Source organism: Protopterus annectens, chromosome 17.part0, assembly GCF_019279795.1.
Source record: "Protopterus annectens isolate FY-2018-M chromosome 17.part0, PAN1.0, whole genome shotgun sequence".
In the NCBI taxonomy this organism is placed as follows: domain Eukaryota; kingdom Metazoa; phylum Chordata; order Ceratodontiformes; family Protopteridae; genus Protopterus; species Protopterus annectens.
The window spans coordinates 277,783,575-277,796,513 of record NC_056751.1 but is presented as its reverse complement, the minus strand read 5'-3'; positions in this window follow the sequence as shown (position 1 = coordinate 277,796,513).

Below are 12,939 nucleotides of genomic sequence, written 5' to 3'. Positions count from 1 at the left end.
TTGAAATTCAAGATTTTGGGCTTTCATGCTTCTGAAGTGAATCAATATATATATATATATATATATATATATATATATATATACAGAGAGAGAGAAAGAGATACAGATAGATAGATCTATAAGGTATAAAGCAGGGCTTCCTTAGCAAAGAAGATGCAGTCATCATCCCCAGAGCCTCAATGAAAAGGGCTATCTCATAGAATGTATGCATAGTGGCTGTTTATCTGCTGTCTACAGAAACCAGTATGTTTTCCATGTAGCATCATAGAAAGCAACTGGTGTAGAATTTATGAGACTGCTACTGGCGAAGCTGCCAGTATGTTCCTTGTAATATGCTGAAAGGTACCTCTCATAAGCATGGTTAAAGTTATTGTATCTACTAGAAAATGCATTTCATGCATCCTCCTTGATTCCTGATGAGGGAATACATGTCTGCTTCCATATGGTGTCTCTGTCGACATGGTGGAAGTCAACTGTGTCCTTTTCATGGAGATGGTGGTATGTTAGCTGGTGGTGAACCCATCTCTGATGTGGAAGGTGATAATGTACAACATCATGGACAACGGTACCTAAGGTGGCCATTAACACAAACTGTCTAGCTAATGCTGATGCTTCTGCTAGCATCATATTGCAAGGGAAGCTCCTGTACACATTAAAATCTTGCCATTCACAATAGATGACTGCTGTGGTCCATCATGCTAATTTTTAATGCTTCTGAACTGTACTTCCATGCTTGACTGTGTAATCTGCATATGCAGTCACTAGCATTTTGAGTTTTGCATGCCACTATGCTGTCATTAGTATTTGATGTTGCTATTTCTCTGGTAGTGCAGTCATGTCATATATACTTGTCAGTTACTTTCTCCCTGTGTGTTGCCACTCACAATGCCATTTAGAATAATGCACTCTGCTATTTGTTTCTAAAAACCTCACATTATTTCTAGAGTTAGTAATTATCATTGGAGACTGTCACTGTCAGGGACTTCAATTTTACTGATGTTTGCTGACTTGATATTACAATAAAATCAACAGTGCAAGGAGCTTCTAGAAACAAGATTTTCACAGTTTCTGATTTTACCTATGCCTGATTGTCATTCCTGTGCATGCCAGTGAATTGTTCACTTGGAAAATGTTTGTTGCATGTTTTAAACAGTACATAAATCATATGGTTTAGACTATGCTGCTAATCTTCTGTTTATGGAATGTACATGGATAGGGCAGGACAAGCTGCAATAATGTGGGGGGACTCAGTGTGATAGGGTATATGTGACTTGTACACCCCTGGAAAGAGTAAAATAAGCAAAGTTATACTGAGTCACAGATTATTTCAGTGGATGTACTTTGTAAGTTCACTGAAAAAGATTTGCTCCATGGTATGCTTCTAATTTTCATATTGAAAACACACACCGTCATGATACTGGAGAAATTGACCAAAATGATCCCTTACTTATTTGGAGTTAAGGTCCTTCACAGTGTTTCTTTGTATGTTTGGAAAGAGGTCCATTATTAATGATGAGTCCCTATGTAGTTTGAGTACAAATTCCGTGCATTTGACCTTACCTCTGCCCTATGCATTTGGTATAAGGCTGCTTGCTGCCCCTTTAGTATAGCCTGAGTTATTCATTTGATCTGCTGTTCTTCAGTACTGGTTCCGTCTGTGCTACGTTGATTGCACTCCGTGTAACGTTTTGTTTTCTTGTACTTTCCATTTTTATTATTTTCCTTTGCTTGTATCCATGTACTTTTCTCCTCTTTTGATGAACCTATTTTCATCACAATGAAAATGCTTCAGACCAACAAACAATATCAGTACATGGATAAAACAGTAAAAGCTACATTTTTATTAATTTATCATATTCATAGAATATGGTGTTAGCTTTTTTTGTAGAATAAGATTGTTATACATGTATACATTTTATCACTGTCCCACCTTTAGGTTTCTTTGTACAAGTATATATGAATTATGCATGATAGGTAATTATGCTAAGGCAGAGTAGACATTGAAAGGTAACATATATAAAACATTTTCAGTCTGTATCTGATATGCTGAGCTTTTCTTCAGTTTCCATTTTCTGTATTGCAACATGCCTTTCCTTCATTAAATTTTCAAGAGAACAGAAACTGTAAATCATTCAAGACAAATCCATATGGCAGCTCTTGCAATCCTTTGTTTTTATTATGATGTGCATGGACACAAATCTTAGTTTTGAAGTATAGCTTCACCCACTTTTTCTACAGTTGTTTTTCAGACTTTTACAAATAAATCTTTGATTTCTTCATTTATTTTAAATCATGAATACAGTACTGCTTTTGTTTAAACATTCTGTTTCTCAATATAATTGACAGTTTCAGGCAAACCAAGTGACAGAGAACTAAAGACTGCAGTATTTAGAATGTCTTAACTTTAAAATAATAACTGAGTGAAGAAAACAAGAAAAATAAGTATTCATATGTTCCGCTCTCATAAGTATTTTATGTTATTTATTTATTTTTTATTTTACATTTGTTTACCAGGAAAGTCCGACTGGACACAGGTCCATTTTCAGCAGAGGCCTGGGGAGAAAAGCTCCACATTATAATACATTACATAAGAGTAAAAAGAAGTAGAACATACATACATATGGCATATATACTCATCAGGACAACATACTAGTGATTAAAAAACATACATATAGCATATATACACACAACAGGACATTATGCTAGTGATTAACATTTCTTACAGTAGACAGTCAGGGGTACATTTTTTTTTCTTTTACAGTTATAAGTTTTGTAAGGTAAATGTACACGGGTTTGGAAGCTTTCAGGGGAGAAACTGTTTATACATATCTGCACCCTGACAAATTCTCTTGGTATGGATTAGCCTGGTGAGTGGCATGAGCATAGCCAGTTACTTAGATAGTGGGTTTTCAGGAGTTTTTTGAATTGACTAAAGGAGGTGGTAGAAGTTATTTGGCTTGGTAGTGTGTTCCAGGTTTTGGCAATGGTGTTGGCAAAGAGGGACTTACCAGCTTCATTTTTATGTTTGATGATGGTTATGAGGTTCTGGTTTCTAGATCTTAAGGCTCTAGAGGGAATGTGGGGCTGAATTAGGTGCTGAAGTGCTGAGGTTATCTCAGGAAGGTAGTAGAGTTTGTGTGCTATAGAGAGTTGATTGAGTAGAAGTATATGAGGCAACTCAAGCCAGTTGAGTTGCTTAAGGGATAGACAGTGGTGAGACCTATATGAGGCTTCAGTAGCCAACTTGGCAATCTTGTTGTAGCAAGATTCCATTTTATTTAGATCAGTTTGGCGGAGATTGGTCAAGATGGGAGAGGCATAGAGGAGGGCTGATAGAAGTGTCCTTGCGATGGTTACTTTGGTTCGTTCTGTCATAAACTGTTTGTTCCTGTAGAGGAGACCACGTTTTTTTATTAACTTTCTTAATGGTTTGTGCTATGTAGATGTTGAACCTCAGGTTATTGTCTGTTTCTACACCTAGCAGTTTAGTGTGTTTGGTTGGACTGATTTGAATGTTTTCTTTGGAGTTAATGGTGAAATTATTATTTAGGGGAGGAGCTCTGCCAGGGCTGAAGAGAATTAGTTTTTTTTTTTTTTGGGATTAAGAAGACATTTGATGTTAGTGAACCAAGTTTCGGCTAGGGTGAAGTTATTTTGGAGAAGGGTTTGCAGTTCACTAAAGTAGCAATGCTAGAGTGAAAAAATACAGCAGTTTGATGCTTAATTCAAATGTTATTCATATTAATATTACATAAAAAAATCAAAGCCGATTATCTTTGATGCTATAGGTTATAGATTCATCCATATCATTGATTATGTTTTGACTATAAGACTAATTGTTACTGCATAGCATGTGAAAATTATTACCAGCCAATACAAACTGATCAGTACCTCACGTGCACACTTTGCGTAGGTTTTAATGAATCTGCCCCTGACTGGGAGAGCATACAAACTCTAGTGAGTTACCAGAAATTAGAATGGATCTCCAAACCCTAAATTTTTAGACATCAGATCGTATCAATGATCAAAATAGCAAAGGATGCTACTATCTCAGCAACACTGTACATTCTGTAAAAATACTGGATCCAGTCAATAAAACTTTTAAATTAACACAACATCCACCCCCCAAAAATGCTTCAGTTGTTGTACTGTAGTCCAATATGCATTAAACAAACAACATAAATTAAAATACAAGTTAAATATGCATTGTAATCACTGGTATGTAAAGAAACAGAAAGATACATTCTACCTGTAATTTTATGTATGTATTTATTTTTATTAATTTATGAACTACGTGTGACTGTTGGCAAAAATGCTCCTTCTCAGGGAAAATGTTTGGTTAAATAACTTGCTCAGTCACACAGTAGGCAGATGTTGATGTAGGAAATCAGACCCTGTACTCTGGTCTACAGGAAGCAGATTATGAAGAGCTTCAAGACTTAATCCTCTACATTAACTGCTGGACTTACATTTGCCTCTTGGAAAGGGGTCTGTAGTTTTTTTTATTCAGATTTTATTTGTCACTAGTCCATATAATTTATGCCATGGTGGATTTTATTTTTGAAATGTGGCACTAAATGTTCTAGTAACATAGATACTACACTTATTATTTTCTTGTAATAAGCATATCCCCAAGAGTAAAATTTGTAGTTCAACAATGCAGTTTTCCTGTTTCCATAAAGCCATAGCTATTTTCAATTGAAATGTATATCGCTTTGTATTATTTTGTGTGTTCTATGAGAATTTGTAAGAATTTGTACTTAGTCTATATAAAAGTTATTCTTAAGACATTTATATGCAAGCATATATGCACATTTTTATTCTTAATGTTTAGATAAGGTAACAAGGACAATTTACATGAAACCCCATGTATGGCAATTCTACAGCTATTTATTTAACGCAATGTTGATTTATTTAGTTATTTGCTACTGAGAGACTCTTTTGAGGAAGTACTCAGGCCACTTGTGCAGGTGGCCAAAATCAGAGCACTCAGAGAAAGAACACACAGGCACTGGGAGAGAATATTAACTGTGGTGAATTACCAGAAATTAGGATGGAACCCCACACTCTGAATTTGTAAGGATCAAATCTTATTCACTGAGGCCATCATGTTTTCTATGGTGGAATATCACTGGTCAGTCTGATGATGAAGACCATGATTTTGCAGATGACCCATTTAATTAGTATTCATGTAAAGAAACAACATTTTCTTGGATGGGTGACCCTCCCATGTACCTCAACTCTGGTTGTCTGTTCCCAGCATCACTGACTTTCTTAACTAATTATTTGTGGCCATATAACCAAGGAAAGGGAGTTAACCATCTGAATTCAGGGAACTTACCACAGTGACACTTCTTCACAAGTTTGTTTGTTTGTGTCTTTCGGTTTTTCCCGGTTAGGGGTCACCACAGCGGAACACTGGTCCGCTAATGATTGGCAGTAGATTTTTATGTGCTGGCTTGCCGGGCCTAATGCACAACCTTCAACAAAGGAACACCCATTCACGCATGTTGCCACACAGAAGACGCTCTAACTGAGAATCGAACGGCCAACGTCTAACTGTGAGGTGACAACGCCGAAGCTATAATGGATGATTCCATCAGCTCATTACCCTTGAGTTAGATGTATTACAAATAATCAGCCAAATGGAGGTTAGCATTATACATATATTTTTTTCTTATAGAAATTTGTAATTGAAGACTTGGTGATGTTATCAGCCTAGTAATGTAATTTCAGATGATGAGCCCATCTGTGGTAACAAATATTTAAAGGTATGTTAACCTACAGAAACTGTTGCTAGAAATTTTGGTCAGGGTTCATAGACATAGTACACACAACACAGTGGCAAAATGCATAGAATCCCTATTGTATGGCCAAACAAAAACAGGTTGTCCTTGAAGCCTGGGAGGATGCTGTTGCATGATTTAAAATGTCAGGAATCTCATAGCAATGGTACCCCATATATAGCACCATAATACAATGCAACATCTTTTTGCAGTGGTCAGATGACAATATGCAGTATTAGAAAAGCACACTGTTCCCCCACTCATGAAAATAAGGAAAAGTGGAATTCTAAATTATCATGTGGCTACTGCCAGGCTGCAGATTGCTTATGTCATACTTGACTGACATTTGACATTTCTAGCTCTAGTGATTCAGCTGCAGCCACAGATGATGCTGGACCACACCCATTGGAAAGATTTTTTGTTTTTGCTACCAAGTCAACATTTAACATGTTGTTTTTTTTTTTTTCTTTTTGGTGTCACCCCTTCCTCTTCCAAAATGCCATCTCATCACCCCATGTCCATCACTAGGTCTACCATCTGCTCCAGTTCACTCCTGGACCACTACGGATTTTTGCCAAGACCAGCATGGATCTTAAGGGTGTTGGGGTGGTTGGTGCTGTCATTCATTCAGCCAGGGGAGGGGGATTGGTGGCCGTATGATTTACCCATGGCACCCTCCCTCTCGATGCACATGGTTATGTTTGAAGGGAAGGTGTGCAATGGAGCTTTTGCTATGTATCATCCCATCCCTGCAGCAGATCAGCAATGTTCACCCTCCTCCTCCACATTAGACCACATTTTAATATGATACAACATCGCTAACCTCATCCAGGGATCATCACAAGAGATTCCTATATCACCACCCTCCTGTTGAGGATGGTAATACTCATTCCTCCATGCCGCTCCATCAGTTTCCCGTGCCACTAGTTAAACTCAGGTCACCTGAGTTGTAGTCATGACTTTTTCCCTCTATACATCCAAACTAGTCACATTTAACATACATTATTCTGCACTGGGGGGGGTCAGAAATAACATGCAAAATCAAACATTACTAATACAAGGTAATTAAGAGCAGACTACTGTTGTATGGCACGTTTTTCTGCCAGTTCATGCAATCAGACTTTCTTCCCAGCTGCTGAACATGACCTATTTCTTCCCCCAGTGTTTTAGAGCACTGTGGCCTATTCATTTCCATGCAGCAGCACAATTGGCTATATGGGGTATTGCAGCTTTTTGCATATGCCCCAAAGTTTTCCTTCAGCATGTCCTGTGACTCCTCAGGGATTATGCATATAATTGGAATTATACAAACTGTCACTCACTTCTCTGAGTGCTATAAAAGCTCCATTGTCCCTCTGGCTCTACTGCTAAACCTAATGGAGCACATATTCCTAGATATGTCATTCTGCTGCATCTTGGGTGAATTAGGTGGGTTCAGCTCCTCATTCTTTTCCTTCCTCAAGTCAGCACCTTCAGTTCCAGGGTGAATAACGGACATTTGGCCATCTTGAACATAGTCAGGGCTCTAGTTCTGCATGCCTTGGAACTGGAGAATGATCCATTTTATAAATAAATCTTCAGGTTATTAACTGAACATTAGTCTTATGTATTACAGCAGACAGACGATTCCTATAATTCTAAACAGCATATACAAAATACCATAACGGGGAAGGTATTAAGGATTTCTACTAAACTTATTGACTGGTTACCTGGAAGGAGAATTTTCAGTACATGATCAAACCTGATAAACATGCCTTGCACTAGCCTTAATAAGGAATATGGAAGAACAACATTTTCCATGAATTTTGCTGTATTCCATAAAACAATAGGCTTATCAAGATGACAAATCCCACATTAAAATATCTCAGTGGTTCTGTAAACATTGCAAGTGGAAGGTGTAACAAAACTCAGAGATACATTTTATTATGCTCGGTGTTCACGTTGTTCATGTTTTTATACTGTGAATGTATTTGCAGAAAATCTTTCATTTGTTATAACCATGTACAAGGAATTTATTGGGAAAAATTGCATCTAATTTGATCATAACCATCCTGTAAAATAACTTACATGCCCGTTTATGCTGGGATTTAGATAAATTCCTAATGATGTGTCTTAGTGTGAACTTCTTGCTTAGTGTTAGTGGGAGTAGATTTACTACATACTGCAACTTACACACTTTTTTTTGAATGTCAGTCTGTGAATAATTAATACTATTTCAATTAAAGAACCTAGTAAAAACGAAAGCCAGAAAATGCACATTCTATAAAATGCATCGGAGATTCCATGATGCCTCTACAAATGAAAATAGCATTGTCTATTAAAACCATATACAAAATCAAATTATTTATAAATGAGTCATTCACAGAAAACAGTGAATCTTCTCCTGTGCAAATCATAACTTGGCAAGTATAACCCAAAAAAGTAGTTGCCCTCATTTATTTTTGTGTATTTTATATATTAATAGTTCACTTTTTAAAATCTGGTTTTGTCTGCAACAAGACTGCTTAGTGTTTTCAGTTTTAATGAGAATGTTAATACTCCATGGTACGATATACCTATGTCTCTATGTTTATATATGCACTTAAACACACAGAGACCACAGCAAGCACACACACACACACACACACACACACACACACACACACACACACACACACACACACACACCAATAAGAAGAGAGATCATTAAAGGCAGTTAGCCAATACTAATCTATGAACCTATGAACATTTATATGCATTCATTTTTTTATGTTTTGACAATATATATTTTACCTAGTAATTGGGCTAGTCCCTCATCCATTTTTACCCATGACTAAGCTTCTTGTAAAGCTTACGCAGAGATAAATGCAGGCACACCTTCCTCAATACAGAAGAGGTCAGACAAAATTGAAAGAAAGAAGACAGCACATCAGCAAGCTCTTCAAAGCAGGACTCATTAATTGAAAGTATTTTGTAAAGCATGCCCTAATCAAATCCAATGAATGCAGCACTAAAGAAATACATCCTTCAACTAGGAATCAAACTGGATCCTCTAGATTACCATTCCTGCTTTACTAATCATTAAGATGTTGAAGCCACTGATAATGGGTTAAGGCTTTCACTCTACATCTCTTTCTCTCTCTCTCATACATATGTAATTACTATTGGAACCAGAACACTGAGAACAGAGGAAGAACCATCCATACTGTCCCATGGTGGTGGGTAGAAAAGGGAATGGGTTTTTGCTAGAGAAGATGTTTAATGCATTCACTTTTCTACAATGAGTGCATTATACATATCAATCACTAGACCCTCATATATTACATTTATATGACGTCTTTAAACTTTTGCAGATTATTTTGTGACTGAGCTCTTTTGTTACTGCAGACACAATACTACATTTTTTTTCCTAGATTTTTATCCCTTATCACTAGGCTTCTTCAATGTTTCTATGCTTTTCAAATTGTGGATGTTTGGCACTTAGTGCAGGTCTTTTTCTTGTTTCTACCCTTCCCTACTTCAGATTCTATTAACTGCTGCAATGCTGTGTTTTTTTTTTCTCTGCTGAAAGGAGGACATAGGCAGTGCACAGCAATTTTTGTAAGTAACACAGTCTGACAGTTTTGGGTGCTGGGCAGTTAGTACATAGCTACATTCTCCACTACAGACTCTGTTGCTTCTCTGCTAGATTTGAGTTTTTTCCCTTTGCAACTACAAACTCTGTTAGCCACTGTGATACTGGAAGCCAATCACAGGCTGTATATAGCAATTTTTTACACAAGGAGGTGAACCGTAGCCATTCTCCCTCCCGGTTTACAGTTACACATGCTATGCTGTTATCACAAGGTTAGTTTTATTCTCTTTTCCTTCACCTCTAATTGTGCCGTAGCTGTTTCTCCACTAAAAACAAGACATAGGTAGTGTACAGTAATTTTTATACTAGTAGTATAAGATTTACCTTTGCATGTTCTGACTTTTGTCATAAAGTAATAAAACATTTTTTCCACTCGTGCAACTGCAGCTGTTTTGTGCTGATAGTAGTTTATCTGAAGTACACAGCAATGTTTTATAATAGTAACAAAGGGTTTTAGTCTCAATACACTGCATTGTTTTATAATAGTAACAAAGGGTTTAAGTCTTAATACATTGTAGTGGTTTCTAATAGTAACAAAGGGTTTAGGTTTCAGTACACTGCAATGTTTTATAGTAGTAACAAAGGGTTAAGGTGTCAGTGCACTGCAGTGTTTTATAATAGTAACACAGAGTTTAGGTGTTAATACATTGCAGTGTTTTATAATAGTAACAAAGCGTTTAGGTTTCATATTGTTTTGATTTTAGTGTCCACTCGTGCACCCGTACTTGTGAACATGAACACACACATTAGATATTATTCAGTCCTGCATGGAATCACACTCAGTCTTGATTGATAGCCCATGTTGCTCCACTTTCATGCCTATCACTGGTTCTTCTCCCAGATATCTACTGTTATAGACCCATTTAAATATTCTCCTTAGCACCTTCAGCACACACTGCTTCTTTAACTAAAAGGACAAAAGCTAATTCCTCCAGGAAAATCACAAAACAATACACAAACAGATTACATAAAATACAGCAAAGATTGTCAATAATATTAACACTTCCAACTATATCCACAATAATGCTACCTTTCAGCATTATCTGATAAAACAAGTGCAGTATATTTTTATTAAACACAGCGGCTGTTTACTTCTTACTAATGTTATTTTTAACGGCAGATTATTAATGCCCTCTAAAATTAATAATCCAGTCTATAAGGTAACAATATCACATACCCAATATCATGAAATTTCCAAGCTATATAATGCAGACATTTCTTCCAATTCATGCCTACTAATCTCTCAGATATCCATTATATGTCTCCATGTACCAAATAAAAAAAAATGAGAAAAAAATAGAAATTCTAGGAAATTCTAAAATGTATTCTCATATAAAACAATAGTACTTTATTACTTTGCAGAGATGTAGAACCAAAATCTTGGACCTATATCACTTAATTTATCCTGCAACATACCTAAAACAGAATTTAAGTATATCACATACACTTTAGGGGTATAAATAAAATAATTTAACTACATAGCTGAATCAAAAGTAATACTCCAGACATACTAGCAATATCAGAATGTGGTTAAAATATATGTTAAAGATGAAGATATTCTACCACCAAGATATGGCATGACATGAATTCATAACCTCTATGGGAGAGCTGGGGTGTAACACATCTATAATCACACCGTACTAATATTTTCAATTATTACTCAATAATCCCAAAATTTAAATTATCAGAATTTCTCCTAGCCAAAATCCAAATCTACCCCCCCCCCAAAAAAAAAAAATAAACTGCATAGCCATCATCTGCATTCACAAACTCAACCTCAAACAGTATTATGATATTGGAAGATATGTTTTGGCAAATCAAAACCTGTATACATGTTCTAATTATATTAGGTGGCATGAACATGGACTGGTCTAATACAATATTTAACAAGTAGAAAACCCAACAATAACCAATCATAAATGTATTTGACGCAAGCCCAATAAAACATCAACCAACTAGATCAGATACAATAACAAGAAAAGGATGTGTATTTCACTTTATTTTAACAAATATCCCTGGTAGTACTGTGAATATGGGAGAACTTATTCATATTTCAAGTGACTATAATCTGGACTATATCATTTTGAAAAAATAAATCCAAATAAATATTTCAATTAACCATACAGGGATGCAGCAAAATTAAATAGAGGTATAATTAACTAATCTCTAAGGCAGTGCAACTGTGTATTAGTACAATAGCTACCCTTAGATGACACACTGAAATTATTTACTGAAACATTTCTATCTGTTATAAATAACTCAAACAATCTGGAAATGCTAAATAATTTGATAACACATAGAAAAAAATTTTCAAACATGTCCAGTCCATGAGAAAAGGAAACTCAGTGTTGTCTAGAAATTAAACTAAGAATTCATTAAAAGAGTTAGCTCTGTTACAAAAAAAAATGAACAAATAAACCACATCTAGCTGTGAATGGCACACTATTACTGCAAATTACGGTTCACTCAGCCTCCACATAGTCCCTGTAGATAATATCAAGAAATTGCTTAAAATATAAAACTTACTGCTTTAGTGTCAAACAATTTACAAGGTGAGTAACACCCACATACAGCACAAAGACTAAAGCTATAAAAGAAAAACATATGCCAAAACTATGAAAAAAAATCATATACAACTCCTCTTCACAATGGCAGCATCTCATCTGAACTAGTTAATTATTTATTCAGGTGCCATAGTATCACCTCTATCAAAATACATGAAAAAATATATACACAAGCAAATACTAGGTAGTCTCAAAAAAATAATCTCCTTGCCCCAACAGAGCATGGATTTCAACATGGATATAATACAGAAACTGCAGTATGCATTCCTAATTGCAACAAATCAACAAAGGAATGAAGGCAAACTTGTATCTTCTCTCTTCTGGAGTTATCAAAAGCATTTGAAAATGTGTCCCATACTTTACTCTTAAATCATAGTCTAGATTTAAGTAAAATACTGTAACATTGTTCTTCATCTGTCTTAAAGACAGATCACAATCCCTATGACATCACCCCCTTCTCTTCTTCTTCTCAATCAGTCCCTTTAGATGGTTTTCATGATCTGTATTGAGATCTTTGCTCTTTAGCATCCTGATTAATGGTATGCATTCAGTAGTAAATCGTGCCTTCTTTGTGTAGCATGTAAATAATTCAACATTTATATGCAGAGCTACAGCCCTCAGTCAACTAGAAATCAACAATCATAAGATCATGCATGATACTAAAATGTGTATCACAGATTCTAATCTAGTACTAGAGGAAAACAGCTATTGTCTTTACACTTACTGCGTAATTCAACAGCAACAGCACATGCTTCCTAATCACATTCGACCTCATTATTAGTGAGATACAAAAGTATCTCAAATTAAACTGCATGGCATAGTTATCGATGAATAATTACCAGTCATTACATAAATTATATCATGCCCAAAATAAAAGCAAAAAGATAGACAGACATGTTATATAAATCAAAAATCAACTTAACTGTACAAACAGTGCTATCAACTTGCCCTGCACAATCTAGGCTACATAAATGTC